Consider the following 27,012-nt stretch of genomic DNA (forward strand, 5'->3'; position numbering starts at 1 on the left):
GTCTGCTGAGTCAGAAAGACCAGGATACAGAGACTGACTCAGCTACTCAGCAGCTGTGTGAGTCTGGGGGAAGTTTTTAAAGCCATCTGTGTGGTCCTGGAGAAGACTCTTGAGAGTCCCCTGGACAGCAAGATCAAACCAGTCAGCCCTAAAGGAAATCAACCCTGAATTGGAAGGAGATTGATGCTGAAACTGAAGCTCCAATATTTTGGCCATCTGATGAGAAGAGCGGACTCATTAGAAAAGACCCTGATGCTGGGAAAGATTGAGGGCAAAAGGAGAAGGGGGCGACAGAGGATGAGATGGTTGGATGGCATCACTGACTCAACGGACATGAGTTTGAGTAAACTCTGGGAGACAGTGAAGGATCAGGAAGTGCTGCAGTTCATGGGATCACAAAGAGTCGGACAGGACTTGGTGACCGAACAACAAAAAGCCATCTGCAAAATGAGAGTGATAAAAGAATCTACCCCGGGCAGTGTGAAGCGTATGAAGCAAGGGGCAGCAGAAGGGCCCTTAGCACAGGGCGCAGTGCCCAGGAAAGGTGTGGGTGCTGAGCATCCCTGTTATCTACATTTATAAGACCCTCAGACGAAGGGCAGGATACCACTTAAAAACTCACCAGGATGCTTCTTGCATTCCTGATTATTACACCTTTCCTATTTTAGCTAAGAAAAAGTTTTTTTTCTAAGTTTTTTATCATTTGGGGCATGATCAGCTGAATTCAAACAACAATGACTGAACTTCTTTAAGGCAGTGTGCATAAGATTCTTGGACAGTCAGTTCAGTGGAAGAGTCAGTTAAGTCACTTGCCTGATCTTCATGGTTCAACTAAACCTATTGATTGACAAGGGCATTGTGCTGTATCTCCTCCTGAAGCTGCAATGAACTTCCTGACATGATGCTGGGGACATAGAAGGAACAGACTCTATCTGCAATCTCTGAAGTTCCTCTAACTTTCTCCGCCTCCCAACCTGGCATGAGAACAGAGGTCAGGCATACTCTTTTGCAAACGCAGCCGCCAATGAAATACTCTTGGGAACTTTTCATCAGTCTCCCTACTTGTTGTTGTTTATTTTTCTGTTTTTGGTCTCCCCCTCTGCCCATATATATTCCAAAAGTAAACAAAGCTGGGAAGCTGGCAACAAAGTCCATAAGATCTGAACAGTCTGAGGAAAATGAGAAGGAAAAGGAGACCTGGAAATAACAATCTCCATCTCCAACAGAGTAAACGGAGCATGTTGCAGGGCGAGGGGGGCAGGGGAGTGGATGTCATTGCTGGAGAAAGATTGAGGGAGAAAACAAGATCCCGGAGTTGGGAGTCCGGGAGGTCCAGGGGACAGTATAGATACAACTCTGTAAGCAGCCCGGCTTCCTTGTCCCCACAGGACAGACCCCACCACCGGGGGGCTTGGGCCACAGCTCAGCAATGCAAACGGGGGCGGTCAGGGCACCCTGGGCCCTAGGACAAGCATGGAACACTCAAGTAGAACTTTGATTTTATTTCAAGACCAAGGGGAGGGGTAGTCACAGCACAAACCATGACTTGCGTAATTAATCAAACCTACATGTCGGAATACGGTACAGAATCGGCATGTTTTTATGGTCACCCAGGAGGTTTGTGATAAAACAAGCTATTTCAATGCCTGTGACGATCACTGCTGTGTCCTTGGCCCCCAGGGAATGCGGATTTACATTTTCCCCTTTGCCATTAACTGGATGGGAAAGAACGTGACATGCTACCCTAAGAACATCTGGAAAAGTCCCGCATCGCAGGTCAGGTTTTGCGCAACCTCTTTTAAAAAGAGCCGCTCGGCTGGCCTTGCAAAGTGCCTCCAAGTGGTAGTTTCCACCTGGGGACCAGGTGTACAAGGAAGATGCTCAGAACCTTCTGGCGGCACCAGATGGGGTCCACACGGGGCACCCTGACTCCCCTGATGTCCCTCCCTACAGAGCAGGCAGCTACCCCTCTACCCCACCCGGCTACAGGGGTCTTGGGGAGCAGGGCCCAGGGGCAGACTGGGCTTCCTGCCCTGTGAAGGATGGGCTGGGACTGGGAGCAGGCTGTGAGCTTTCCCACCCGCCTCCTGGGACCCAGGAAGGCCTGGGAAGTTCCTCCAAAGTGACAACAGAAGCCACGCATCACATTTCCCAATTGCCCCACTGTGACATCTTTTCAGGTCTTGATTTGTCCTTGAGGGAAAACTGAGAAAGGAAAGTGATAAACGGGCAGCTTTTAAAATCAGGAACACACACCCTAAAGCTGGCGGCGCTGGCCCTTGTTTCTGCGAGGTCACGGCCGCTTTGAGCCGTTTTCATTAGGATGGTTAGTGAACCTTGTGGAGGTGGTCTCATGAGAAGGGGTAAGAGTGTGTGTGGTCACATGAAAGTGAAGGTGCTCCATCGTGTCCGACTCTTTGCGATCCCAGGGACTGTAGCCCGCCAGGCTCCTCCAGCCATGGGATTTTCCAGGCAAGAATACTGGAGTGGGTTGCCATTTCCTCCTCCAGGTCTTCCTGACCCAGGGATTGAACTCAGGTCTCCCGCATTGCAGGCAGACCCTTTATCATCTGAGCTGACACATGAATGTGTGTTAAAACAGACTGAGTTTAAAAGCATCCACCAGGAAACCTCAGGTTCTGGTTTTTAAAAACATTAGCTTTCCATGATGGCAGCTCAGCTCCTGTGAAACAGGTAAATAGAATTACCCTCAATTTCTGGTTAAGAAGACAGGTACTGCTGAGTCCTAATATCAACCCTTGGTACACACAACCCTGCCGCCTTGCTCTTATCCTTTCCTGGTTCCTATAAGGGACCCGGCCGGTTTCTAGTGAAATAACAGCTCCCGAGTCATCATGATGCTCCAGCGCTATGTTTATGGCCTTACCTAACTTACCGCATTTGAATAACCCTCCCACGAACTCCCATCCCTGCTTTTCATGCACATCACCCCTGACCAGTGGCCCCCCAGTGCTCCCCAGCCTCATCCCCCGGCTCTCCAAGACCCCAAACGGCCACCCCAGGGCCCCTTTGCTTAGATCGCTACTTTTCCCATCTAGAAAAATGGTGCCACGTCTATGCAGACAGATACCTTTTGCCCCCCTATCCCCACCATGCACTCTCATCCCCAGCCCACTAAGAAGTACTACTGAGGCTGTCTCCAAAAATACAGACCCCCCCCCCTTCTCTCATCTTCTTGTAGTCTCCCCGACCTCAGGGAGAGCCTTACGGCTGGTCCTCCAGCCAACACACTGGGTCCTCTTCCAGCTTTTCCTCGAAGGGCAGCTGAAGTGATTATCAGTGCTTTATATTCCCTCTCACCCTGCCCCCTAAACTCTCTCCCTCAGACTCTGACTTTCAACATCGCACTTGTTAGAACAGAAAAGATCTTTGCCACTTCTTTGTGGCTTTCTGTCTTAGAACATGCAGGCCATGCACATAGCTCATGCATCAGAACCGACGTCCTACGTGAGAAGCATGCTTGTTTGTTCATGACTGTATCCCAGGGCCTTGATGAGTATTTGTTAAAGGTTGAATGGGGTTCCCTGATGGTTCAGACGGTAAAGAATCTACCTGCCAATACGGGAGACCAGGGATCAATTCCTGGGTCCAGAGAATCCCCTGGAAGAGAAAATGACAATCCACTCTAGTATTCTTGCCTGGAGAATTCCATGGACAGAGGACCCTGGCAGGCTACAGCCCATGGGGTCACAAAGAGTCGGACACTAACACACACACACACAAAGGCTAAATCATCGATCTGTTGGGTACTCAAATTTTGTCCTGCCCCTTCCCTGCTCCCCATAATAACTCACTTAACTCTCCACTTTTCAGCTCACTTGGTGTTAGTGAAACATTCCCCCGGTAGCCTTCCTGCCAGAGGAAGGAGATCAGACATCCCACTGGAGACCTTTGCTTCAAGAACTGCTGTGTCTAAAGCCGGAGGTGGAATTCCTGGGCCATGGTTCTGTCTGCTCAAGGCAGCTTCAAGAGACGAGTTACCCGCCATCCTGAAATAGGAGGCCCCAGAATGATAAAGAGCTTCCTATGATTCATGGGGCTTGGACTTTTTTTTCTTTTTTTAAACCAACAGCACATTCTTCATTTTCTTTACCAGGTTGCTGAAATATATGGCTGAAGAATCTCAGGAGAGGAAGTAGGTTAATCCTGGCTGGGAACTCGCCTGAGTACACGAAAGCCCTGCTCCCCTCCACCCGGTTCCTGGTCTACTGGGGCTTTGAGCAGGGAAATGACACCTGCACTTATTTTTCTCGGTCTGTCTGGGTGATCCTGGTGGGTGGAGGTGGTGGCGGGGAGCAGGTAGATAGGTAGGGAGGCAGACACAGGCGAGTTACCTTATCTTTCTAAATGCTGTCACACACAGAGAGAGAATATTTGCTAGATGAGCTGTGAGAATTAAGGGAGAAAACGTATCTAAAGGGCTTAGGGTGGAGCCTGGCACACAGAATTTAACTCCACAAACAAGAACTGTTCCTTGTGTGTGTCACTAGCCAGGTATATGTGAGCAGTGGGTGGGGAGGTGGATGCATTCTTTCACTGGAAAACCCCGACCCTGGGGACCTCCATCCTGAGCCTACAACTGCAGGAGGCTGATCTCTATCAGGGTCAGCCACCCCAAGGGGTCCTCCTGTCCCCTCTGCCGGCCACTTGCCTGTCCTTTCCTTCGGGGCGGGGAGAGGGAAAGGAATGGTTTCAATGTGACCAGGCACCTGGCATTTATCCCAAGGAAATTTCACTCTGGGTGAACATTTCATAAACTATTTAGAGGTCATCTGACTTTTCAGTGAGGTCTTCTGAAGGATCTCGCTGAATTTGACAAGCGCGCCTTACTCAGTGTCCCCGTAACACTGAGGACGATATGGAAGAGGATGGGTGAGGGTGGATTTTGCTTTGGTGACCTCAGCACTTTGGCTTCATAAAAGACTAACACTGAATCGCTCTGCGTCTTTATTTACATTCTGTTACTGGAAGCTGCACCGATCTTCCCAACACCAGCATGCAGATTCTCTGAAGATGGTGGAACTTCCTAAATCAAAGTTGACAGGAGGCCAATGCAGGACAGTCCAGTGACTGTGCAAAGAAAAGGCCACCCAGCCTGTACTGCGGCTCAGACGGCCAACCCTGATTATTCCAAGATTCTGAGCGAGGGCTGCTTATATCCATCCCCCCGGGGCCCCCACCTCCTGCTTCCCAGGATTTCTCTATGTACTGGGATGAGTAGATGAAAATGTGAAACCTAAAAGAGTTAAAAAAAATGTTGATGTTGACTAAGAGTAAGGTTTTCAACCTCCCCTAAGATGGCTCAGACTATAAAGAATCTGCCTGCAATGCAGGAGACTCAGGTTCGATCTCTGGGTCAGAAGGATCCCCTGGCGAAGGGAGTGGCAACCCAGTCTGGTATTCTTGCCTGGAGAGTCCCATGGACAGAGGAGCCTGGTGGGCTACAGTGCAAGCCTGTAGGGTCTCAAAGAGTCGGATATGACCGAGAGATGACCACTTTCGATCACAGGCACCCGTGTTTTCCCTCAGTCCCACCTACCCACAGGCTTTGTTCAGTCCGAGAAGAGGAATGATCGCGGCTTTTCTGACAAAGAGGAGCGGCTGACTCCTCAAACACATACTTCGCGTGCACTCGCTTCCTAACAGTTGGGCTGAAAAAGGGAGACACACTGCAGGAATGGCGAGAAGAAGAAAAAGAGCTGCTTCCATCTGACATTTCATCTGAGCACTGTGGTGGCTGCATCACAAACAAGCACTGTTTCTCCCACCGAATGTCAGAGTCTTGGCACAGCCCTGGTAACACATGGCTGAGTGTGACCTGGCTTGCATGGAAAGATCGCGACTCCTCTTGGCTGACCTGACCCTAAGTCATCCCCTCAATGGCAGGAAATAGTCGGTCTGGCTCCCTTGACTGCCCACAGGAGGCACTCTCAAGGCCTGGCCTGTCTGTGCCATCAGGCCCCCTCCCTGCCCTGCTGTCAGGCCAGGGGTCTGGGTAACCCTAGGCAGCACCTGTCCCCTGATGCCCAATGCCAGAGTTGGGCCCAGAGACTTTAAAAGTCATCATCATAAGATAGGTGGCACTCCCATGTCACCCTCATCTAGGATCTCAAAGCAAAGGGCCCTTTATGTGGAAGTTTAAAAACTCTTAGTGGTTGTTTAAAAACTCTGAGGTCGGTGGTTCTGCCTCATAGAGTCCAACCAGACCAGTGGCAAAGGTGGGGGACCGAGGCCATGAACTAGACAGAGGCGGCGTGTCTCTTGCCTCCTCTGTCAGCTACACGGTGTATTTTGGTCAAATGTGCTGGGCATGTTCTACCACTAAAATCCAGAGCTCAGTTCAGTTCAGTTCAGTCACTCAGTCACGTCTGACTCTTTGTGACCCCATGGACTTCAGCACACCAGGCCTCCTTGTCCATCACCAACTCCTGGAGCTTACTCAAACACATGTCCATTGAGTCAATGATGCCATCCAACCATCTTATCCTCTCTCGTCCCCTTCTCCTCCCACCTTCAATCCTTCCCAGCAAAAATTGATTATCCTTAATTCTTATTTCTTTTTAATGTTACTCTCATTACATTAAGGAGGGTAACATTCTGAAATGCTACTCATTTGAAAGCAATGATAAAAAATCATTTGAAAGCAATGATGAAAAATAATTTGAAAGCAATGATGAAAAACCATTTGAAAGCAATGATGAAAAATTTAGGGAAACAGAGTTGATAAAAAAGAAACTCATTTCCTGAGACTTTGATAAGACATGTTCCCCTACTGGATAACTTTCTCCATTGTGCTCGTTTCTTGGTTAAATTATAGTCAATAATCCTCTTCTCCATCAAATAGTTATTTAGCTTTGACTGTGTGTCAAGAGCATTATGTGGAATACAAAGGTCAGGCTCATATTGTGTCCTCATCAGGACCCCCGGCTGCTCAAGGAAAGGGGCCATAGATCAACCAGGGGGATATAAGTAACTTCTGGACACAAACACATCCAGGGCGACCCCAGCTTTGGGCACTACCCTCATTGGACAGCTGCTGCCGTGGTTACTGACCAACATTTATTGGAAACGGCTTTTATCGCAGCTGAGTACTTTGTACGTATGGATCTTATTTATCTCCATTTTAGAGAAACAGGCTCGTGAAGGTTAAATCGCAGGTTCCTGGTCACAGAGCTGGTCGGTGGCAGAGACGGAACTGAGACCAGGTCTGCACGCATGCAAGCTAAGTCCCTTCAGTCGTGTCTGTCTCTTTGCGACCCCAAGGACTATGGCCCTCCAGGCTCCTCTGTCCATGGGATTCTCCAGGCAAGAATACTGGAGTGGGTTGCTATTTCCTCCTCCAGGGGGTCTGGGTGACTCCAAAGCTAGAACTCTTACAACTTACAAACACTCAGGACAGCAACAGACTTCCCAGAAATGCGTGTATGTCATAACTATTCCCCTTCTTCCAAAGCTGAACTCTCAGTGATGTATTTAAGATGTTCTTGGGGCAATGGGAAAAGAAACCCATAAGCCATGGAAACTGACTCAATTGTGTCAAATATCTGACTTAACCCATTTTCTCCTTAATTTTTTTCAGCTAGTCAACCACGGCTTGCTTCCTACATCCTTTTGACCACTACACGTAAAGCATTAGCCACGCTCCCCCTTTCTATTCTGCCCTCCTTACCCCAATTCATTTCTGCATAACAATCCAAGATGGTATATTAATGTCACCCATCTCTTTTTACTACATTAAAAGAGCTAAGCAATCAGGGACTTTGTTCTGGACATTGTTGTAATTCTGGTTCTAGACAGCACCTGATCCATATCAGATGTGACTTATTAAACAAGTGAATACATTTGTGAAACCTTAAGACGAACAAAGTGTGCCCTGTGGGCGAAGACAGCAGATGTGGGGTTTCCTGGTGCAGTGTTCCCGACCCTCCAGGCTCAGACCATCGGCTCCCATTAAATACATCGGGGCACAGACTCCACCTTCCACCCGAGAGCTACTCACTGCCTTCACTGCTGGGTTTCCTCACCTCGGAATCCCATTCCGCCCCTACCCACAAGCCAAAGCTCAGCTTAGATGCCAGCTTGTCCCTAAACCCCCTCCACCCTGTCCTCTGCCTTCAGGATAATCACTCTCCTCTGTAGCACAATGCTTCTTGTTCCTCTGTCCAATCACTGAGTATTCACTGGAAGAACTGGTGCTGAGCTGAAGCTCCAAGACTGGCCACCTGATTTGAGAACTGACTCACTGGAAAAGACCCTGATGCTGGGAAAGACTGAAGGCAGGAGGAGAAAGGGACGGTAGAGGATGAGATGGTTGAATGGCATCACCAACTCGATGGACATGAGTTTGAGCAAACTCTGGGAGACAGTTAAGGACAGGGAAGCCTGGAGTGCTGCGGTCTGTGGGGCCGCAAAGAGTCGGACGCCTCTGGGGGACAGAACGACAACATTTAATCACCGACTTCATCTTGCCTTCACAAGCTCCTGCTGCTCTTCCCAACATTTCCAGGATAAGATCTCTCTCTCCAGGGGAACATGTGAGATTTTTGCTTATTTTTACATTTATACATTTTCCATTGTTTGACCTATAACTAACACTTGTAAGATTAATAGGGCCATAGTTTTAAAGACTATTTATATAGCCTCACCATAATACAGAGCCTTTTTAATACTGAAAAATAGAAAAGAACTTTCCATCACCAGGCTATATAAATTTGACCATCTAAACTTACAAACCCTGACTAATATACAAGCAATCATTTGCTTCTTTCAGCTTTTTATCCTCTTATGTGGAGCTCTTTACTCAGTAGGATCTTGATAAGAGAGAAACAGAGGATATGAAAGCAGCTTCTATTAGGGGAGGACCAGCGTGCCGGGCTCAGAAGGACCCCGGGGAGATGCTCTCAGTGGAACCCTCAACCTTCAACGAGATGAAATGGCTACCTAACCACATCACTTACAGAGCCGGGCTTTTTTTCTAGAAACAGTCAAAATGAGCAGTCAGTTTGGCCAATGATTGAACAATGTTTTACGAGGTTAGAATCCAGATTATAAATGGCTCTACTGGCTTTCCAAGGCTCTTGGCATTTATTTGGGCCGCACAGAGGCCAAGGTACCAAGTGACGCCAGTGCGTTTGGGATTAAGTATCAGGCACTCCGTGACTAAACCAACATTCACGTGGTCTCGGTACGGACTGCCCAAGAGCACCGAGAGCCGCAGAGGTCTACAGGCTCGCCATGCTCCAGGCCCAGGGCTAAGTCCTCCCCAGACAGCACAGGGCTCATGCCTCACAAGTCACTACGTAGAAGGCACGTCCCTTCCACGCCCTGCCTCTCGGGATTGCTCACAGGAGACGCCTGATGGGGATGAAGGAGGATTCTGGAAGATAGCCAGCCCCAGGCTTGGGGTGCAGGCTGACGGCGCCGAATCTGCCACGACCAGGGACCTGTGCTATCTCTGCGGGAGTGTCCATGTTCAGACAGTTGAGACTGAATAAATCTCTAGATCACACATCTCGCTGGCTTGAACTTTCAAGTTGCGTGCCCTTAGGGGCTTCCCAGGTGGTGCTAGGGGTGAAGAACATGCTTGCCAGTGTGGATTCGATCCCTCGTTAAGAGACACAGGAAGATCCCCTGGAGGAGGGCATGGCAACCCACTCCAGTATTCTTGCCTGGGGAATCTAATGGACGGAGGAGCCTGTAGCCACAGGCTACAGTCCATGGGGTCGCCAGGAGTCAGACATGACTGAGCAACTGAGCGCGCGCACACAGGATCGTTTTAAGTCACTCCAGAGGGTAATGAATAACGTCAGATTCTCTTCTAACATAACAAAAGGGCAAGAGGGGTGCTCAGACTGTGGTCAGACAGTTTGGGCACGTAAGGAGAAGAACGCTAGCAATTTTTCTGAGTCGCCACCATTCAAGGTAGGGGCTGGGTGGGAGGGCGACTGGCCAGCCATGGCCTTTGACCTGTGGCACTCATCGTCTGCCTGGCGCTAGAAAGAAACTCTGAAGAGCAGGTTACACAGAAGGAGGGTCAGGAAGGCCCCCTGCGGGGGAGTAACATTTAAGGTGAGATCTGAAGATGGAGCAGAAGTTGGCCAGGCCAGGCGGGGAGAGGTGGGGGGGGGGGCAATAGAGAAAGGGGTGAGGCCCGAAAAAATATACTGTCCCCCCAGATATGTGAGGAAAACTGCAAAGTTGACATTACTGTCTAATAAAATGCAAATGAAATAAAGCACACTGTCAAGTGCCTTAGCCCAGCAGTCGTAAATCTTAAACTGTATTTGGAAAACTGGGCAGGTTGAGATGCTCTCGCTTGATCAGACTCCCCAAGCAGCCGGAAGATGGCTGAGAAATTCGATGCACCCAAAGGAGTCACTCAGAGTCCAATCATTTCAAAATTACTCGAAATATGAAAACCTTTAAAATATTTTTTGCACCCCAAAATATGCAATGTGGCACGTGGGTGCATTTTAATGTTTGATGGGATATAAGCTGGGAGCCTTCAAAATAAAAATATGACCCTCCAAGCCTCAACACGGCACCCAGGGAAACATCAGTGCAGCTTAAGCTCGGGGTTGGGGTCTGGGGATGGAAGGAGGCCGGTGCAGGGCAGGTCAGGGATCTGGGCTTTATTCTTAAGAGCAATGGGAACAGGCGTGCGGGTTGTCTCCGTGTGTGATGTGTGTGTGTTTGCACAGTCAGACTTACATTTTGGAAGGATCACTACTTGGACGGTGGTGTGGAGGGAAGTTGAAGGCGGGTAAGCCTGTTAGGAAGGTACTGTAGCAACTCAGGTAAGAGACGGAGGTCGTCTGGATTAGGAACCAGGATGGAGATAAGGGGTGAAACAACAGATTTAAGGTTTTCCTTAAACCAACTTCTTGGACCTGAGCTTAGACCCTCCCCTTCTATGGAATTCTATTCCACAGTCAATGTGACCTAGCGCTGTTCAAGCAATATTCTAGAATATTTCACATTCTACCCAGGGCAGGGGTCAAGGCAGTGGCTGACCTAAGGAAAATACAAAAAATACATTAAGAGCAAAGGCAGCCTTGGCCTCATGGTTGCTGTGGGTTGAATGGTAGCTCCCAAAAGATACATCCATGTCCTAACCTCTGAAACCCTTGAATGGGACCTTATTTTCAAAAAGGGTTTTTGCAGCTGTAGGGAAGCTAAGGGTTTCTAGATAGGATCATCCTGAATAATCTGGGTGGACTTTAAAGACGTGTGTCCTCATAAGAGACAGAGGGGAGACGACACAGACAGGAGGCAGGCATCGAAGACAGAGGCAGCCTGGGAAGCTGAGAGCTGGTGTACCCTGAACAAGACGTTGAGAAGGCTGCTCTGGGCGGGGCGGGGGGCCCAAACTCTGCTCCTTGCCTTCACTTACTCGTCACATCCCAGAGGGCCCCCAACACGACGCTGGGCATCAGGAAGCTGAGACCGGTGTTCCCCTCTGCCAGGCTCCAGACAAGCCTCTCCTGCCCCCACCCATGGAAAGTCACTCTGTGGCTGTTCACAGCCAAGGTCAAGATCCCAGGGCGCCGGGACTTTGAATGAGGAGGGGAGGAGGGCCTGGACGCATGAAGAATGTACGAGGGCAGCTGGGAAGGCAAGGACAGAGCCCGTGAATGTCCACAGAGCCCTGGAGAAGCTTGAAGGGGATGCTCTCTGGATTCTGGACAGGAAGATCCACAACCTCTCCATCTTTCCAGCACCTTCTCCACCCTCCCACATCCCCTCCACAACCTGGGCCTAAGCAAACAGGATCCTGATCTTCAATGTTACCCGTGTCCTCCATGACTAGGGGGGTGGGGGGCGGAAATGACTGAACTCCTGCATCTCTGCTGGGGCTGCTGGGCACAGTTGCTCACGCTGCACACTGCACAAGAGCACCTGTGACGGGGTGAGCAAGGACTGAAATCCAGCTCTGTTCCCTCTCACTGTGCTGTGAGTCTTCAGGGCAATGGGGCTCCCTTCTGTATCTGCACAAGGCTCAGGTCGTGCTAGCAGCAGCCCAGCCGTCTCTGAGGGCAGCCTGACCTCGGTCCCCATCACCACACTCCCAGTCGGCTCCTACTGTCTCCAGCGACCTAACACCAAAGTCTCTGCCTGCATGAGGACTCTCCATGCCCCAGAGCTTTCTGCATCTCCCCGCTCCTTCCTTCCACGTCCCGACCGGGGGACGGGTCTTCCTTTCCCGTCAAAGTCCACTTCCTGTGTTCAACACAGTTGGAGCAGCTATGAACACTTTCTAAAACAGGAAGTAATCCTGTCAATATACTATTTCCTGGAGCGCAAAACTCCTCAAACATGTGTCCTGAGGAAACCATGATAGGAGGCTAGGTCAGGAGGCAGGTGTAAAAATGATGCACAACAAAGATATTTTCTAGGCTTTTCCACATGGAGGGCTGGGCCAGACCAGTCTACCCAGAAAGTTTATGAGCAGCTGTTTTAGAAAAATACGGACTAGTCATCTTTGTCTTTATATAAACTTCTGGGCTGGTTAGAATCATTTATAATGAGAATATATTCTTTCCTGACTTGGGAAAATAAAAAACAAATCAGGAAAAGTTTGAGGGATTTCCCTGGTGGTCCAGTGGCTACGACTCCATGCTCCCAGTGCAGATGCCTTGGGCTTGATCCCTGATCGGGGAACTAGATCCCACATGCCACATCTAAGAACCAGTGGAGCCAAATAAATAAATATATTAAAAAGAAAGAAAAAGAAGTTTGAGTTTAATCATATGACACAGCAGCTGATATAAGAGGTAAATAGGAGGCGGTCATTCAAGATTCTCCAATTTTCATCATCAACTTAGAACTTGAATGAGCAGACCTGATTCCTTCCTAGTGCAGTTACAAATGTTCGTTTTTAAGATAATTTGAAAGTGACAACATAATCTCACAATGCAGAGTACATTCAGCAGAATAAACAGATGGGATCTGTCAGACCCAGAATCCACTTGCAATCATTTTCCCATTTCGTCCTCAAAATAGTCCCGTTAAGTAGGCACAGTTGTCCCCATTTGACAGACGGGAGGCGAAGGCCCATGGGAAGATGAGGTTAAACACGAGTGCACGTTGGAGCTAGGATTTACTGCCTGCCCAAAACCGACTTCGGAGCCTGCATTGCTAACCACTAGGCTGTACTCTCTCCTGGGGGGGCACAGGGTCCCCTCAAAGCCTTTCCCACAAGGCACTCTCTGGATCCCACGAAATCCTCCCTCCTACAGCTCCGACCACAAGAAGGGAGCACGGGCTGGTGCTCACATTTTCTCTCTAACCACAGTCTTACTATAACCGGGTGGTCCCGCTGGCATCTGGTCTAACAGAACCCCACAGAGAGTGGTCAGACAGCTCCATCCTGCCACACCTGTGTGACTAAGGAGCCCTCGTGAAAATGAAACTACACCAAAAAAAGAAAAAGAAAACACAAAACACCCTTTTCTTCTAGGCTTTTGCTACTGTGATTGACCACATGTTTGGATCCCCCCCCCCAAATTCATAAATTAACCCCCTGTAGGTAGGTTCATCAGGACCATTTTTCTAGATACCATATAAATGCAGTAGTATGAGTGGGGGAAGGAGAGGGAGGGACACATTGAGAGCGTAGCATTGAAGTATATACTTTACCATATGTAGAATAGATATAATTATATATATTTTTATATTACATCAATTATATGTTAATATATTATATTAATAGCTGGTGGGAATTTGCTGTATGATGCAGGGAGCTCAAACCTGGCGCTCTGTGACAACCTGGCGGGGTGTGATGGGGTGGGAGGCGGGAGGGAGGTTTAGGAGGGAGGAGACATATGTATACCTATGGTTGAGCCAATACTACAAAGCAATGATCTTCCAATTGGGGCTTCCCTGGTAGCTCAGGCGGTAAAGAATCCGCCTGCAATGCAGAAGATGCAGATTCGATCCCCGGGTCAGGAAGATCCCCTGGAGAAGGGAAGGGCAACCGCCTCCAGCATTCTTGCCTGGAAAATTCCATGGACAGAAGAGCCAGACGGACTACAGTCCACAGGGTTGCAAAGAGTTGGACACAACTGAGTGACTAACACATTTCCCAATTAAAAATAAATCCACCTTTATGTCTATTAAAATGACATTGGCATTTAAAAAAATAAACAAACCTAATCCCCATTGTGATGGAGGCCCTTCGCGAGGTGATGAGGTTGTGAGCGCAGAGCCCTTACAAATGAACAAGAAACCCCAGAGAGCTGCCTTCTCCCTTTTCCCACATGAGGGCTCAGCAAGAAGATGACCCTGATCAGACGCCAAACCTACCACCGCCTTGATCTCGGACTTCCCAGCCCTCTGAACAGTTAGAAATACATTTCTGTTGTTTAGAATCCCCTAGTCAATGGTATTATTTTATCCATAGGAACCGGACAGACTGACACCTACTTCCCCCAGTTTGTGGTCTGAATTCCTTTAGGCCTGCTTCCTGCTAGGATTCTGAGCCAGACCGAATCTTTCCTGCGGGTTAAAACGATAGGGGTTTTCAGCAGCTCCAACAGCTCTGACTTCTTCCTTAAGTGCCTTTGGAACACTATATGTCTAGTTACAGGAAAGTGGGAATCTCATTGGGTATCACGTTGGTGCTGGCTTGGGCTGTACTAAATGGGGAACAAGCAGAACCTGGGGCTAAAACATTCCCCAACCCCCAACACACACCCCCCTGATGATGCTTAAAACCTGCTGTGAAACCTGGGAGCGGGGCTGGGGGAGGATGGCCACCTGCGACTGTGATGGCCTGTGAGCTTTGAACCGCTTCCTTTGTTTCTGCTCCCCCATTAGTAAAATTGGTTCACACTGGAGGGCTACTGAGCTCTTCGCAAATCTGCTGAAAAGCCATGGCCCCCATCAAAGACACATTTCCATCTGCCTATGACGCCACGTATACTTTCAGTCTGCTCCCTGCTAGGAAACCCTGGGGTTCAGGCGATTGTTCAGGCTCCTTTGGGTTCTGACATTCGATCTTCCTCCGATTCTATCTTGGGGGAATGCACACTACTCACCTCCCTTTCCTCCACAAGGACCACCTCCCCAGGGCCACCCGAGGCAAAATAAGACAGATTTTCTCTCCCTGCCCCCATCCCGGCCCCTGGGGTCTACATGCAGGAACCACGATCATCTCAATAGGCATTGTGTTTGTGGTTCTTTTCTTTTTTTTTGTAAATTAATTTATTTATTTTAATTGGAGGCTAATTACAATATTGTAGTGGTTTTTGGCCATACATTCACGTGGCTCTTTTCTTTCTCAGTGAAGTTAATTTTTGTTTTCTTGAAATGAAGGCAAAACAAAAAAAGAAGTGAATAAAGATTGGAGGAGTGGAAGAGAGAGTTCTTAGATTAAAAATTACAATCAATGGTTAGAATCTAACTTGCTGAGGACCGAGGAGCTGACAGGGATGGTGTGGGGACGCAATGACAGACCCACCCCTTACTTCCCATCACATCGGGACCAGCTCTAATCAGTGAATGTGCCCACCCAACCCAGGGAATCCAGCTGGCCTTTCCAAAAACATTTCACTTCCCAGTTTTTCTCGGATTGATCTGCCGGGCAGATCCTAGTTACAAAACTCTAGGGAGACTCACCCCATCCTGGGAAAACAGACGAACACAATGGCCTTATCTCTGAGTATAAGGTTATATCATTCTTTCCAACAAGCTAGCAACAGATGAACAATTCAATTGTGGGGGGTGGGAGGTTAAAAAAAAAAAAAGGCAAGTGTGAGGGCAGCGAGCTTGTCACCCTACCTATTTTCACTTTCATTAAGCCAACCTCTCTTCATCATCCACAGGGTGTTTCATTGTCTTTGAAACGGATTAAACGCTATTTTACCCTCGGGAGAGATGACGCCAGCCCCCATTTCCTGTGCCAAACACATCACGCGCGCTGTCACTGATCGTGTAATGTTCATGATATTTTCACTACACAAATGAGAAAATCGCCAGGATGATTATCTCCACTCTACAGAGGAGGAAGTCAGGGCTGCGCAAGGTTAGGTAACTTACCCCAACTCACACAACAGGCAGGAGTCAGGGGTCGGATTCAGGCTCTGGCTCACCAATCCTTTCCTTCCTTCCCTGTAGCCCAGCAGCTCCCAAACGTGTCTACACAGTAGGAACCCCTGGGGATCTTTTTTTAAAACTCCCAGCGCCCAGGGCACACCCTACAAATCAGATCTCGGGAATGGCCACAGGCCTCAGTTAATTTTTTTAAGCTCCCCAGGTGAACCTAAAGTGCAGGCACCTTCAGCTGCAAGTACTTGCCAAATAAGCCATGTGAAAAATCAAGCAAAGACTAAGATGGAGCAAACTGCAGACGAACTGTGGGTCGCTGAGGAGACACAAAATAAGGACACACACAATCTTCCCTGCAGGCCAAGGAAGAGATTTGATAAGAGAAGAAACTTCCTTAATGCCAGCACAGTTAACTCCAACAGGATGCTGGTGTTCAGTGACTCCATGTTTAAGGAACAAAATGAACAAAAATGCACTAAGTAAAACTCTTCTTTTAAGGGGGGTGCCTTTTTGCTTTTAGGAGAGTGACTGTTTTGTTATTTTCTATTTGTGTTAGAAGCTGATTCTTTGTATACCAGGCTCTGTGGCTGGCAGCACTCGTAAGGTGAGCCCTCTGCTGGCCATTTGCAACAGCAAAGGCAGTAGGGTTATAGCCAGCAGGGCATTTGTGTGAGGGAGACCTGAGTGCCATCTCTGAGTCAGGAAGATACCCTGATCGCTTCTCCGCCTTTTGGCTAAGATCACGTATAGGAAGATCCCCTGGAGGAGGGCATGCAACCCACTCCAGTATTCTTGCCTGGAGAATCCCCAAGGACAGAGGAGCCTGGCGGGCTATGGGGTCACAAAGAGCTGGACACGACTGAGCAACTAAACACAGCACATTTAAGAAATACATTCAAATTCCTTAAAAACAGAAGGTTCATTGGAAAAGCCTCTACCCCTACTATACAAGGAAAAAAGAGTTTATTATGATGCCAACTTGCAGAACCTCAGTTTGAAAATTTTGATGGCCCAGTTAAGCATCCTGAGGAATTTTAGTCGGACTGTAAATAGAGAAGGGGGCAGCAGAGGGCACCTGGTGGGTTACAGTCCATGGGGTCGAAAAGAGTCGGAGATGACTGAGTGATTATTACTTTCACTCTTCTGCCTCAGATAAGACATGAGCTAATGATGGATGGCATCCACAGTTCACCGACTTTCTGTTGGTTTTGTTTTCCTCTTTTGTCTTTAATAATAGTATCTTCTTAAGCATGCTATCACTAGATTGAGAACTTTGAGTCAACTTACTTCCATGTGTCTGCTGACTGTGACAAGGACCCGGGAAAAGCAGGCGTGTTGTTTGTATACCGCTCAGATGGCCCGGGGGAATCAAACCCCCTCCAGGGAAAACGTGGGTGAAGAATAACTTTCACATATTCCACCCACCCTCCCATTATAGTCTGTCCTCCTTTCATTAAATACATATATATTTCGGAAATGAGAGAGATCTCTCAAGAAACTCTGAATTTGAATGTAGAAACAGCCTCTCGTGTTCTATTCATAGTTTCCCAGTCATTTTGTAAAGTCAGTTTTGTCACTTTGTAAAGCCAAAGTCATTGGGAGTAGTTTGAGTTTTTCGCTCCGTCTACTGACAGCTGACACCTGTCATTTCTTGGGGTCGAATTTAATGACCACATCCATGGACGGTGGCACTTTTCTTTGCTAAAGTTTAGCGGTTTTGAAAAAGAATGATTGTGTTGGGGATCTGCTGTGAGGAGTCTCCAGCTGGAGAACCTATGTGTGCAATCTCAGTCTCAAACCAAAATCTCAAACTTTGCTGCCACGCCACAGAAATCAGGTAAGTCCTTAGAAACACTATATTTCTGACTAGGCATGGCTCACTGTTATAAGTAAATATAAACCCAAGATTCTGAAAACCAAGTAAACAGTAAGTTTATCACTGGCTAGAAAATAGCAAAAGAAAACTGTTTTTCTTTCTTGGGCTAACAGAAAAAATGGCCATTTTTAGGGAAACTCTTGGCTGAAACCCACCTACATGGACCTCTTTTACATTCAGTTTCTGTTTAGTAGACAATGCACACCTGCCTTCCTTCCTAATTGGAAGATCTGCGTGATGGGCAGAAGCATCGCTTTCATTCATCCCTTCACCTCTGATGACTAACCAATTCCGGGCATTTAGTGAGTACTGAATAAATACACGTTGGATCACAAAGGAGTATTTGTATTTGGACAGAAATGTACAACATTCTGGGCTTCCCAGGTAAAGGATCAGTGGTAAAGAATCTGCCTGCCAGTGCAGGAGATGCAGGTTCGATCTCTGGGTCAGGAAGATCCCTTGGAGAAGGAAATGGAGACCCATTCCAGTATTCTTGCCTGGGAAATCCCATGGACAGAGGAACGTGGTGGACTACCATTCATCGGGTTGCAAAAGAGCTGGGCCACACACACGTATCACATTCTAATAAAAAGCCAACTTAGTTGGCATCAGATAGTGTGAAGGAGGTGGGGCTTCCGCTGCAGTTTGGCCGGAGCACACAAGTGAAGGCCTCCATCTTTGGAGCTGCTGCTCACTTTCTGGGGAGGCATCTCCCCACCAGCTCTCGCGGCAGGACCCTAGCTCATCTCCTCATTGCCCAGCGCCTCCTGAACTTGCCCGGCCAGGCCTCCTCTCGGCAAGTTTAGCTTTTCTGTGGTCTAGGTGAATCCAGTTCTCCCTGCCCTGGCCTCCAGGCCCATGAAGTGTGTACACATGCTTACGTCCACACAGGCACAGCAAAACTCTCGGTAACATGGACATTTTCTGGCAAAAATGACTTCCTCTTTCTTCTTAGCTTGTTTCTTTTTCCTGTCTATAATGGAAGGAGGAATGATGTGGTGGGAAGGAGGGAGGTGGCCACCACTGACTGTCTTGTTTGCTGTGGCTTTTCATTTGCTTGATGTTTTGTGGGGGACTTTTAAATATTAATGCAACTCTTCAGGAAGGATCCTTTAAGATGATGTAAAATAAGAATTTGGCTCAGTCTTCATACAATTTTTAAAAAATCTTTGGAATGGCAATTGCTTCTACTCAGTAATAATCTTCCCACCCATGATTATCCAAGCAAAATTCTAAAACGCGTTATCAGTTTCTTTCCCAGCCACACAAGCTGTTAGACTCAGCCACATTTACTTCTAGATTGTGGATCGTATGGTGAATTTAAAAATTTGTATTCATATTATCTTTTTAGAAAATATAACTATTATACTTGGGTGGGCCTGTATATAAAGAGTTTAGATAATAAAATGTGTATATATATATATATTTTTTTTCTAGTTTACAATTTTCTTTCCTAAACTGTTTATATTTGACTTGTATATGTTTGGATTAAAAAAATACATAATTTATTTTTGCAATAACACCAGAATATGAAAATGAGTTTCATTTTCTTTCTTTCCTTTTTTTTTTTTTGACTGCACTGTGCAGTTTGTAGGGTCTAGTTCTCTAACCAGGGATTGAACCTGCACCCTTGCAGTGAAAGCTTGGAGTCCTAATCATTGGACCCTTAGGGAAGTCCCTCATTTTATTTCCTGATAGCCCACAGGTAGACTCTTTTGCTATAGTATTTTTAAAAATGTTTGAAAGAGATGTATACCTCTGAAGAAATAAAAGAAGTAAACATAACATTTCTAGATACCAGAAGGTGCAGTGAGAATCTATAAAACAATAAATATGCCCAGTCTAAACACTGCACCAGGCTCCTCTCCTGGTCATAGTGAAGTGGTCCCCCGAGGGAAACTCCAGCCGTAAAAATGATGTGATTTGATGCCATCCACAATAGTGTGGAATATTCCCCAATTTTAACAAATGGATGCAGAAATAGCAGATTTAGGAAAATCACTAAAGATGACCAGAGAGAGGCTTTCTTCTAAACCATCAAACTCAACTGTTTTCTTCACTACTTGTGTTCTTCAATCATTTAAAACACAGATTGCTTTGAAAATAAGTAATCATCTATGTGTAATTCCTATGCAGGGAACCATTCTGAAACAGTCGTTTAGGTTTTTGTTTTTTTTTTCCCCTTTCTGAAGAATTTATTAACCACAAAGACATTGTTTAAGACCACCCGTCTCATTTGAATGAGATCTCAGTATTAGAATTCATATGAGAAGCCAGCATCTACTAAAATAACTAAACAACCCACATCAAGGATTTTTTCTAATTGTGTAAATACAGAATAGCTTCAGTTTATCAAAGTCACCTAATACTGTCTTTAAAACCAGCTCAGAAATGTCTTAGGTCCCTAGAGAATAGTGACTTTTGAAAGCTTCCCTTTGCCGCTGACTGAAGGCAGGGATGCAGTGTGGACTGGTAAATATTCACGCTGATTCACAAAGAGAGATGCAGGTCCAGATGCTCAGAAGAGGGAGGGTAGTATAGGCTTTGGAAAAGGGAATTAATTCACCCATGGAACAAAAGCATCAACCTCTGACCTTATTATGGTGCCTTGGGACTTTAGAAAAGACGATTCTTCTAACAGCTGGGTCCTGGATGGACGCCTGATCACAGAAACGCACCTCCAGCTAAGTGCGAACACTGTACACAACTCAGTCTAAAGGAATGATCCTATTTTTAAGTTGGTTCACTGTTCCACTCTTTCTCCTGCCACCCACCCACCGAAAAGAACCCAGAACCTCCTGTTAGGTTTCCCTTCCCCTAATTGAAGAGTTCCAACATCATTCGCTCAAATATGCACTAGAATGTCCACGTTTATCTCCCAAACCATGCTGTTCATTTCTGGGGGAATGATGGTGGGTGGCAGATAGATGAATGGCATATCTGCCAATTGCAGGTTTAGTTACAAAAGAAAAAAAGGAAAGGGATCTTTTCTTATTATCAAATGCCGTAAAAGCACTGGGCAAGGTCTAAGTCTTCTACACAGGCTCACGTGTTTGGGTTTCATTGGAGTTTCTTAATTTCTTACTATAATATTATGGAATACATAAAAATATACTCTAACACACAACACATGGGCAGAATCAAACCAAAAAGATGTGACTGAAAAGCCCATTGCTGGATGTCCCACACCCTTCTCCAACTATCTACTTATTTAACAGAAAATATCAAAATATATTATAATGAATTTAATAGAAAAAGTGGTATGATCAGAAACTGAAGAAAGCTAAGAGTCCTCAAGAATTATCTTTAATCCGTGTTGTAGAATGCATTAATCGAAAACCCCTTGGCATTAAAAAATATCTCAGCCTTTCAACAAAGAGAGAGTGATTGTTAAAGTACAGAAAACAACAGTGATTCAATGAAGAGTGAAAGGCCTTAACTATGTATGTATATCTATGTCAAGGTATACAGCCACACAAAGCGCTTGGATGATAGGCAGAGACGAACCACGAAAGATGGCTCTACTAAGCTACAAAGCAAAATAAACGACTACCAACCAAAATCTGTTTCAATTTTTATTATGAATGTCCAAAGTGACAGCATACTGTGAAAGTGTTAGGTTCTCATTGATTAAATGTCAAGAGACCACAGATACAGCATTCCAAGCACTTTAATTTGTGACAGAGCCCAAACAAAAGAATGATAAAAAATATTCTTTTAAGTGTAAAGAGTGCTCATATTCGAGTTTGTGGGTTTTTTCCCACATTCTCCCCCACCCTCCCTGCAGGTATTGTGAACACTGATAATTTCCAAAACCCAGAACCTGGCCTGAATACTTGCAACAAACTTTTATAATCTCTGCCTGAATAAGAAATGATTAAAAAACATACTTATAAAGTATGTTTACAATACAATGGGATGACGCCCTTCCTTCCTCTCTGCCTAGGCTTCTCCCCTACCACCAGGTACCTGCTGTTCGTAAGATCAGGACACGGAAGCTGGGGTGAGATACCTGGAAGACTACTTTGAACCTGGATTTTCTCAAAGCTGCATCTCTTTTCCTTTTTAATAAAAATTGAAGACGTTCAACGTTTGCATGTCCAAGGAGATGACTAATAACGATGGATGAAAGCCACCAGTCAAGAACCACAGCTTTTTGCATGTTGTGTTGAAGCAAAAAAGCCTTAGTTTACTACAGCTGTGGTTCCAGTCATCTGTAGTTCCAACACAACATGACATTTTCTCCCTGAACAGTTTCCTTGCAATCTGTCCTTCTCATCACTGGTACGGGATGATGCTACAGCTGGAGTTTGTTGCCATTTATATTCCAAAAACAAAAACAAAAAAATTCTGGTCCTGTGGAAGTGCATATCTCTTACAGTTGCAATACTGTTCATTTGAGTGGATCCTCAAAAAGAACAATTATGGACTAGAAACTCATAGAGTTTGTGTTTAAAATTTACAAAATTAAACCTGCTCCAACAGGTAATACAGGGAGGCATGCTTGCAACCTCTGGATTCAATCAGAAACAATGTCTGAGAGCACAGAGCCTTCAATAGGTAACGGTGGGTTCCTTTTAACGCTTCCTTAAACAAGATCCGATGTGGTGCACATTGGAACTTTGGAGCGCGTCTCACTTATGTCTACAGGGCCTGGGACACTGGAAGCTGCCAGAACGTCATTCATCATCTTGCCTGTTGACAAAAGGAACAATAACGGGTCATCACTGGTCAACGGAATAACTTCTCCTATTTTTTTTTTCCCCAAGATAATTCCTAAAGAAGAGGTGGAGTGATTAAAACAGCAAATGTTTCAATGTTTGATGAATTTCTGTGCTCTAAAATGACATGTCTTTCTCCAGTGAGGCAGGAAGAACCAGGGTGTTCAGCTCTCTCCTCGTGAGGGGATGGTTTAGGAGAGACCCCTGTATCGGAGGTCAGTATGCCCAACCTCCAGACGTGGTTCTGCCAGTAACTAACAACGTCACCTAGGCTTGCTGGGCCTTAGTTTTGTCACATGTAGACTAAGAGGACTTCAATGAATGAAGTCTAGGAAGAAAGCCACCAACTAATCTTTAGTGGGTCCGTGTGGTCTTGCCCTCACAGGTCCTTAAACAGCAGAACCAGGTAGAACCATTTCAGTCTGTGGGCAATGGGTAGGCTTCAAAATATCTATGCCTTGGGTGCCTATCGTCCTAGTTTAGATTGGTGATGAGAACCGATGAACTACCAGGGAAGTTATCAACATATATGTTAGCATCTGCAGTCAATTAAAATCTTCCTAAATGGTGATGTGATGGGTGTAACATTCTGGAAATACACATCTCCACATCTTTTACTGTCTTAAAATCTAAGAAGTGTCTTTCTTTTTATTTTTGGTGCCTACTGGTTTTCTCAAATTAAGAAATAGCTATGTAAAAGTTGAAAAATACGTTAATAAACATAACAGCATGGATGCATTCTGTAAGTGCATACTTATTGTTGCAGTCGCTCAGTCACGTCTGACTCTTGGCGGCCCCATGGACTGTAACCTGCCAGGCTCCTCTGTCCACGGGATTTCCCAGGCAAGAATACTGGAGTGGGACTCCCTTGGGGGCCCAGTGGTGGGGAATCCTCCTTGCAATGTGGGGAATGCAGTTTCAATCCCTGTTCTAGGAAGATTCGACATGCTGTGGGGCAATTAAGCCGGAGTGCCATCACTGAGACTTGAAGCAGCTAAATAAATAAATAAATATTAAAAAAAAAAAAGAATACAAGAATACTGGACTGGGATCTTTCCAACCCAGGGATTGTCTCCTGTGTCTCCCACATTGGCAGGCAGGTTCTTGACCACTGAGCCACCGGGGAAACTCAGAAGCGTAGTACCTAATCTAAAATTCAACTAGTTGGACTAGTTAAGTAAATATGTCAAATAAGTTTACAAAGATACCCACACTGGGGAGCAGACATGCGACCCAGATGCAGGAAGTGTGACCCTAAAACTGATGCTTTTAACCACCATGCAAACCACCTTACCACGCCTTTTTAAAACAATAGCGAATTGGGGCTGGAAATTTTACTGTGACTTTCACAGCTGTCCTAGGTTCAACCAGAAATCAGGTTCAATATTTGGAAATTTAGGGCTACTACAAAATGAAAAGCTTCAGTAATTGAAAAACTGTATTTAGCAATTTTGATTTGATCTTTGTGTATTTGTGCCTGGTAAAACTTAGATGATGCTGAAACAACTGTTTATATCATTTCATACTGTTATAGTATGTCATTATTACATTATAAATATATATGTATATAAATATATTAAGGCATCATGGCATTCATATGCATGACAAAAATAGCTCAATAATTTTCTTTCATCTTTCTACTGTGGCTTTGGCACAAGGGGAGATACAACTTTGTGATATGTGTGAATGATTCACACAAAACTGGCATCAAGATATCATCTATTGGATTATTCTAAGTATTTTGATAGTGAGTTTATCCTTCAAACGGTGACTTAAAAGTTACACAAAAAAGAAAACAACAATGAAAATAAGCTACAGTTCTAAACGGACAGAGCCGTTTTCTTACATCTAGGTAAGACTTGCCAGATTGTAACACAATAGGGTTGTTGTCCAGAGCAAATCAGCATTTGGAGAATAAAAGGCACAGAGACCCACAATGGGAAGCAGAAGGGAAAAAGACAACAAATTTACTCAAATCATCCAGTGAGGACCCATGAGAATGATCTAGTAACACATGCATATACATCTACACAGACTGAATTTCTGGGTTTCTTTGTTGCCACGTAAGAGAAATAAATATTTCTGTCTTAACAAACGAACTTGAAGTAAACAAACAGTGAGTGAAATTTATTATGGTGTTCTGGCAAGCATCTTCACAACCGTGAATTTCTGGGATGTGTTAGCATAGGTCCTAAGTGTCTGACAGAATCGCTGCAAAAGCCTGTAACCCGACCCATTACTGGTGAAGGTGGAGATGAAAAAGGAAACATCAAGGAACGGTACAGGGTACAGAGAGACCCGACGATGGCCGCGGAGCTCATGTTCGGAGAGCATTTTAGTTTCCAAAGCCCCTCCATGTGGTGGGGAACCCTGCTGACATGAGAGGTGGCCAGTTTGAGGGTTAGGGGCCTGCCTGGCTTTACACGGAAACGTGAGTCACCAAGTCACTGGGTGGAAGGAGGACCAGCCCCTTCTCCTCCACGTGCCACCTCTGGCTGGTAACGCCGATACTGATGAACGCACTCCTTAGTATTATCCATCTCTTCTGCTCCTACAATGACGCCTCGTAGACTGTCTCGTAAGGAATACCCTACAAACTAGATCTAAACGCCTCCACAAAGCAGCTGGGTTGGGAGAAGCGCGTTGCCCAGTGTCACTTACAAAGCAGCCAGCAAACAGCAGAGCCAGAACTCAGAGACTCGGCATCTGTGGTTCCCCGGTTTCTGCTCATTTCCTGGCCACACCGCTGCGGTGCCCGCTGGACCACTGGGCAGAAGTGTCTACGCGTGCGATGCAGCCCCATCTTTATGTGTCGGATCCAAAACAAGCTCCTGCATCTAACACCTAGTCACAAAGACAGACACCGGCTGCTCCAGAGACCTGCCACCAAGAGGCACTGCTGGCGGGCGGGCTTACTCCAAACTCCTTAAACAGAGAGCTTTTGTGAAGAGCATTCTTGCTCGTTCAGGAATCACTCTTTATAGTTCCCAGTGGGCTGCGTGATCGCCCTTAACACTGGCTATAATTTCACAGAGTAGGAGGCCAGGCACCGTAGTTTTCAATGAGAAAGAATATGGTGCAAAGGTTTTTTTTTTTTTTAATAAACTGAGAGGCAGCAGTGCCTGGAGGTGTAAGTCATATCTGGAAGGTCACTGTAAAAGTCCTAGTAGTATTAGCCGCTCAGTCATGTCTGACTCTTTGTGACCCCACGGACTACAGCCCGCCAGGGTCCTCTGTCCATGGGATTCTCCAGGCAAGAGAACTGGAGTGGGTTGCCATTTCCTCCTCCAGGGGATCTTCCCAACCCAGGGATGAAACCAGGGTCTCCTGCGTTGTAGGCAGATTCTTTACCATCCGAGCTTCTGCAGCTCAAGATGCCATAAATGATGCATTTGCTGCAACTGTCCTTAATTTTGAAATGCAGTCTTTTATAAACGGGCACAATGAAGGTGAGCTGACTGGGAGGCGACCCTCATCCAGCAGGAACTCACTGGGTCCCGTGGGGGTCCACGGGTTCCAGGTCACTCACATACATAAGTGAGGTCTTGCGTATGTGAGTCCAGGTCTTGGATATGTGAGTCCAAGTCCAGGTCTCAATCTGTGCGAACAGCCCGGCAAACTCATTAATGCCACACTGCATACGAGCAAATGAGGTTCAAAGAGGTGAAATAAGTTCACAAAGACGACACAGCTACATAGAGGCCGAGACTTTCCAGTTATGTGTGCTTCGCCCCCAAATTACCTGCCTTTTCTCTCATACCTCATACAGGCTGCGTCCCCCACATACCTGAGCTCCACAGCGAATGGCCACCCTGCACCAGGGCCTGTGGGTCACGAGGCTGCCTAGGGACCAGCTCTGCAGGGAGGCCCAGGGCTCCCAAAGCAGCCACACCCTTTCTTACTCACGGAAACCCGGCTCTGGAACGAGGGGCCTGGCTTTCATGAATGCAGGGTCGCAGAATGATGGGGGCAGTAAGGACAAGCAGAAATGACCACAGGTGGACCAACGGCACAGAGAAATGGGAATTAGGTCAACTTCAGTGTCGAGGCTTCTGTGGTTTATTTCCCATTTTTTCCTCCTTAAGTAAATGTGATCTGTACTGCTAGTGGTGAAGAACCCACCTGCCAATGTGGGAGACTTTAAGGAGATGCCGATTCGATCCCTGGGTTGGGAAGATCCCCTGGAGAAGGAAATGGCAACCTACTCCAGTATTCTTGCCTGGAGAATCCCATGGACAGAGGAGCCTGGCAGGCTGCAGTCCATAGGATTGCAAAAGAGTTGGACACAACTGAAGCGACTTAGCACACAGGATTCCAAATGACCAATGAACAGCAGCAAGCTGAAAC

At 46.5% G+C, this 27,012-nt stretch overlaps 1 protein-coding gene across 4 annotated transcripts in view; it reads right to left on the reverse strand.

Annotated features, from left to right (window-relative positions):
- Positions 1 to 27,012, reverse strand: part of SCAF8 (SR-related CTD associated factor 8) — a 208,354-nt gene that overhangs the window by 39,904 nt on the left and 141,438 nt on the right. The window contains exon 21 of one of the 4 annotated variants that reach the window (XM_065931071.1): positions 21,572 to 22,639. The exons of the other annotated variants lie outside the window; for them this stretch is intronic. The gene's annotated coding sequence lies outside the window, so the exon portion shown is untranslated. Of the gene's footprint in view, positions 1 to 21,571; positions 22,640 to 27,012 lie in introns of those variants that run through there. 4 annotated transcript variants of the gene reach the window in all.

Source organism: Muntiacus reevesi, chromosome 3 (genome assembly GCF_963930625.1).
Source record: "Muntiacus reevesi chromosome 3, mMunRee1.1, whole genome shotgun sequence".
Taxonomy (NCBI): Eukaryota; Metazoa; Chordata; class Mammalia; order Artiodactyla; family Cervidae; genus Muntiacus; species Muntiacus reevesi.